We start from the raw sequence: 6048 nt of genomic DNA on the forward strand, positions 1-6048 counted from the left end.
GGAAGGATCGAATAATACTATTGGTGGGTCGTACAGTGTCGACCGTAATCCAATCCGTGAAACGTGTACAAAAAACAGAAAAGAAACATAGCATAATACGGGAAATCATAACAGGCATAAGAAGGTACTTATGCCTCATGCTATGGGCTCGTGCTAAACTAGACATCAAGGTTCGGGGAAGGTCATGACACATACGTCCCGTGGCTAAAGCAAGGAAGACGCTGCAAGTGGCATCATTCACAGAAGAAAAACGCCATTCCCCTAAAATATTGTAAAGTCTTGAATTATTATTAAGGGTATTTGTGTAAATTTTATATCAACTCTAGGGTCGTTATGTAAATTGGTCGTCGGGTTTATTTTTCAAACGTACGTAACTGGATGAAACTTAACTCCGACTCATAAGTCACGTTAGGTAAGCGACTATAGGCGAAATTTTGGCAAAAATGTCGGTTAGCGGCTTGTCTGCGTGCGAAGCTGGCACGAGTTAACAGCTTACACGCATGATTGGGTCATCATTATAGTATGCGGTGAGATAGAATATAGAAGATTAAATTTAGTGGGATGAGCCGGAAAAATAATTACGACGCGACGTCAAATTCGTTAGTGGTTAGGAGTCTAAGTGGGACGTTAAGTCTAATTAGAATATATTGGGCTTGGGCCTAAATATATCGCGGCCCAAATAGAAAAAACAGAAATCACGAAAACAAAATCGAAATCGCGAAACCCATTCTCTTCTTCCCCAATTCGTTACTACTCAAACCCTAGGAGAGAGAAACCTAAATTCTCTCAATTCCCATCGACCCAACCCTCAATTCTTCACCCTACAACCTAGAAACACTAAACTGAAGTGAGAGAATTCGAAATCTCCCGGGAATTCGAGCATACCGAAGCCAAATCGCGGCGGTAGTTGGGTTAGTTCCTCTCCAATCGATTCAAACCAAGAATTAGAACACCCAATCCTTAGAAACTATAAAACCAAGTGTGCAGCTTCGAAAATTGAGTTGAATTTCAGCGTAGTTCCGCGAAAGGTAAGTTGAATTCGTTTCAATTAATAGTTAACTTCAATTCGATTTCTGGAGGGTGTGATGCTGTAACTGATTGTATTGGGGGTGTTGAAGGTCGGCAGTGGCGGTTTGGAGGAGCTAAAGTGGAGGGAAACAGTGGTGGAGCCGAAAATTCTTGGAGTGCGTCGGGTTTTCGCGAAAGGTTAGTGAATTTCGCCTACAAATCGATAGTGTAAACTCGATTTCGAGTTAATTAGTGGTATTGGATGAAAGATATTTGAATGGGGTGGTTGTATACTTCGGTAGTAGCTCGGTTTGGAGAAGGAGAGCTGCGATTTTGGTGGAGCAGCGAGCTAGGAACGATTTTATTGCTGACTTGGTAAGAATTTGGTTATTCATTACAATTTCAAGGAATTTATGTCGATTTATAACTGTATAAGAGTTGATTGAGTAATGATCGAGGGATAAGGAACACCCACCGATTTTATTAATAGAATTAATGTTAATTGAGAGGTGTAGAATGGGTTGTAATTGAAATTTGGACTTGGAATTGGGATGTGATAGGATTGGCGTCGATATGAGGGCCTGCAATGGCCGAAATAGCCGTAGAGACCGTTAGAGTAATGATGCGAAAATGGCCTCAGAGCTCTGATAACGATAGTTAGATGAAAAATTATCCAAACCCAATTCTTAACGCCGAAATTTCTTCTACTACGCTTAGATAATGATTTCTCGTTGTTCGATCAATTCTAACAACCGACGATATGTATATGTTGTTATATGAGTGAATTCGAAGTTGATTCGTTAAGCGAGCTTGATTCGGTTAAGTGGGATTGAGGAGAACGGAGCTTGCTAAGATAGGAACCTACATACCAATATTTGGTCTGCTTATTTTCATGCATGATTTGAATTGTTTAAATAGGAAATAGATAGTTGCGTATCAACCATGCATGTATATATGATATTCATGTTTTGCACTGTATTTCCTCGATATAAACTGTATATATAGATAGCTTTCGTGTGAAATGAGTTTTTTTGGTAAAATCGGGGTAGAAGAGATTTGGTTTCTTGGTTAAAAGAGAAAAACTGGTTTTGGGAAGGGTTCGCGTCTCTTGTCTCAGTAAGGAGATAGAGAGATGGATTTTGTATAGGGGTGAGGATTACCCGGGTTGTTTGTAAATATGTGTGAGGTTCTGGATTGTCCCCGGGATAGAGTTTCGTGGTTATTTACGATGATTCGCCATTTGGGAATCATCGGTTGTTATTTACTATGACTGGCCCGTTTGGGAGTCATAGGTTGTTTTTACTCAATGGTGGGAAATCCAAGAACTCACACATAAAGAACCAATAGTTTTAAAAGAAAAACTAAATATGTAAATAGAGTATTTGAAAACAATCGGTAATACGAGTATATATATAGATATTATTATGCTTATCACGAGAGGATTTAGAAAAGGAATTGTGAATTCCTATAAAGAAGGAACTGTTGTCGAAATTCCGAGACGGCGGTTAATTTCTAGATTCCAACGTGGTGTACACCTTCGAGGTGGTGGGCCACCTTTAAAGGGATGCATCACTGGATGTAGTCCGGGAATTCCTTTTCTACTTTTCTAGATAACCATGCTTGTACGTGTCACGCTGTATGGTGATTAGCTTGTGTGGGGTTACATGCTACCTCGATGAGGTTTAGACGCGAGGAGTGAGAGTTTAGTCCACTCCTGGATGTGTGTCAGGATCCTGAGCAGTCTGCAGTCGTCGAACGGTTGACCACCGTAAGTTAGGTGACAGCTCGTATGGGGGTCGTGGTCACATGGCCCACCTAAGCCCTAAAAGCTTTGGGGATTTTGTGTGTACGGACACAACAACGGCATTTCCTCCCGGGTAAAATCAGGAAAACAACGATGCATGGTTCACACTGGAAAGTACTGAACCGAGATTGCCTGTGACTGGGGCTGAGTACCAGTCGTACCCTCACCATTCTAATAGGATGCAGCGGCCACAATAGTTGTATGATGATTGTGAAAACTCTATTTTGTATATCAATGAAGCATGTCGAGATAATTTCTGCTAGTTAGTGATGTATATATACATAGTCACAATATTTGAATACTATTATAGAAACCCTGCATGTTTTAAATATTTTCTATAAGTAGACTATTTATTGGTTATGAGTGTTTCTACTGGGCATCGTTGTTGCTCATCCTACTTAACATTTCAGATGAGTCAGTTGCGGAGGAGGCTTTTCCTAACCCTAGCGATGAGGGTTATGGGGATTTGGGAGGATTCCCTTCTGCTTGACGAGAGACAGAGTCAAGTTTATATTTTGGGCTGTATAGAGATAAGCTAGGTTATTCTTTTGCTGTATATAATGAGCATAGCTCTTTTCTTTTGGTTGTATATTTATAGAGCTCTGCTCCTTTTGATGTATTTATTTGATGTATTCGAGTAGCAGTTACACTTAAACAGTGGGTGGATGTATATAATGTTGTTTAGAAGGTTGGGTTGTATATATATGGTTGTTGGAAGTTTGTAGTTAAGATTTCCAGGTTATGACAGGTTTTAGGGTTTACGAAGGTCGATTAAACAAAGGAAACTCTGCCGAAATTTCGGTAGAATCGGGATGGTGTCGACCTCGAGATTCATTCCACGTCCTCGGGATGTGTGTTGGGTCTCGGGGCGTGACAGAACGTGGTATCAGAGCGTCCACTATTAGATCCGTCCCGAGAGTGTAATGGGGACTTCGTCGCGACGCAGCGCTTTGAAAGTTTCAATTGAACCCGATAAACCCTAGATACACTACCCCTAGTTAGTACGTTACGCGTTAATACTAGCTTAGCAATGTCGAGACGTCGCACGAGTAGTTGTCTTGTCACAGCGGAGAGCGTGGACACGTCTCGGAAAATTTGACGAATCGGACACCATTAGGTCGGAGTGAATTTTCATTTCGAGGTGTAGGGCGACTGCTGCCGCGCTAAGCCTTTACCTCGAGCGACCGCCTCATCTCCCCGAAATTCTACTCGCGCTCATTCTGTGCATGTGAGTTCCATAGGGCGCGGCTTACGCTTCTTGGATAATTTTGAGAACTCTCTCTCTAATGTATCATACACTGAGTTGGCTCTTTGTGTATGTGCAGAATAGTCACCATGGATCCAGAAAGTACTAGTGGTGACGATGCTACGGATCGTGGTCGGGAGGACCGAATGGATAGGCTCCTCTTTATGATGAATCAAATGGCTCAAGCACAAAATGAGATGGGAGCTGAGATCGAAAGTTTGAGGGCTAGTCGGAACGAGCCCCAACCTCTTCTGACATCTACTGTTATTCCACCTGGTGTAATACCAGAGGTAGCATCCCCAACCACAGTGAGAGTTGAGGAGTTCAGGCCACCAGTGCAAAGTCAATCAGGTTTTCTGCTTGCAAATTTCATCAGGTTACGTCCACCTAAATTTGTGGGGTCTTCTGAGGTTAAAGTAGCTGAAGACTGGTTGTTAGACATGTCTAGTATGCTGGACTCCATGATGTGTACTGATGCGGAATGGGTTACTTTGGCTGCCTTCATGCTTAGAGGTGAAGCCAAACACTGGTGGATCAGTGTTAAGGACGTGGAGACGTTTCCTATGAGTTGGGCTAAGTTTGAGGAACTCTTCCTTTTGAGGTATGTTACAGAGGCGGCGAGAGATAAGAAGCGAATGGAATTCCTCAAGTTAGAACAAGGAAACATGACAGTGGGGCAGTATGAAGAGAAATTCACTGTTCTTTCACGATACGGGAAGGAGTTGATTTCCACAGAAAAAGCTAAGGCTAGGAAATTCATTGACGGGCTGAAACCGTATATATGCAGAAACAAGATGTCGGTCCTTCGATCGATTCTTATCTTTGAGGCCGTGGAGAAGCGGCTCAAGGTATTGAAAGAGTGGATGATCGGGCTTATTGCTACAAACGCAAAGAGGTTGGAAAGGTAAGATATCGGCATCTCGGGGTAGCGGGATACTGGAAAGAGGCGGTTTTACCAAGGTAGTGGTTCGTGGTCGCAATGGATGTATAGACCAGTCATTCAAGAAAACCACAGTGGAGGGCACCAGCGCATTACCGGGGTTTGAATGTGGTTAGGCCAGCACGAGAGTCTACCACCATGCGAGACCGATGAGTGGATCACAGAGGCCATCGAGGGTACCTCTCCCCTTCTCGCACTGAACACCCGGTCAGAATTTGAGGCCTCGTGGTCGAGAGCTAGATTGCAATCTGTAATACCACCAGAGTACACGGTCGGGGAGAGAGTGTGGTTTGCTATAGTTGTGGTGAAGTCGGGCATATCAAGCGGTTTTTTGTCCCAAGTCCACTTCAGGGGTGGAACAGAGACCACAGGCCAAGGTGTATTATCTAGTGCCAAAGGAAGAAGTTGTGGATCCTGCATTAGTCCAAGAGGAAGCCACGGTATATAATGCTATGGGGGCAGATATCAGTGCTACCGATCAAGTGGTGGAAGGTATGATATGTTTGTTTACTCATAAGGTGCATGTCTTGTTTGATACGGGTGCTACTCACTCCTTCATTTCTAAAACTATGGTGGAAATTCTGGGGTTGGATGTAGTTAATACCGGGAGGAAGCTTATTCTATCTACTTCTTTAGGAAAGAAAACTATGTTCTTTGAAGTTTGTCACCATTGTGTGATAAAGATAGGCGATAGGGAGATGATAGTCGATCTAACGGTGATGGACCTAAAAGATTTCGATATCATCGTAGGGATGGATTTGTTAGGGAAGTATCATGCCCATGTAGATTGTTTTGCCAAAACAAAGGACGCTTTAGAGTACCGGACAGCTGAGGTTGTGTTTGAGGGGATAGAAAATACGGTATCTCGAGTGGTGAAGGCCAAGTCCGACTTCAAGTATGATAGATAATGGATTGTTAGCTGGTCTTAGTCTCCAAGGGCGAAGTTCGAATCTTCGAGCTTGTTCCCTGTAAGTTAGTGAGTTTTGGCGGCAGTGTTCCCGATGCATTGCGGGATTGCCTCCACAGCGTGAGATAGATTTTGTAATAGAT

The 6048-nt window shown here is 43.0% G+C and overlaps 1 long non-coding RNA gene across 1 annotated transcript; it reads left to right on the forward strand.

Moving 5' to 3' along the window:
- Positions 1-566: 566 nt before the first annotated feature.
- LOC147518996 (uncharacterized) lies at positions 567-1392 on the forward strand. The gene is made up of 3 exons (XR_015214173.1): positions 567-1028; positions 1119-1206; positions 1311-1392. It is a non-coding gene; the product is annotated as an uncharacterized LOC147518996 (long non-coding RNA).
- Positions 1393-6048: the final 4656 nt, after the last annotated feature.

Source organism: Coptis chinensis, chromosome 2 (assembly GCF_015680905.1).
Source record: "Coptis chinensis isolate HL-2020 chromosome 2, ASM1568090v1, whole genome shotgun sequence".
NCBI classification, from domain to species: domain Eukaryota; kingdom Viridiplantae; phylum Streptophyta; class Magnoliopsida; order Ranunculales; family Ranunculaceae; genus Coptis; species Coptis chinensis.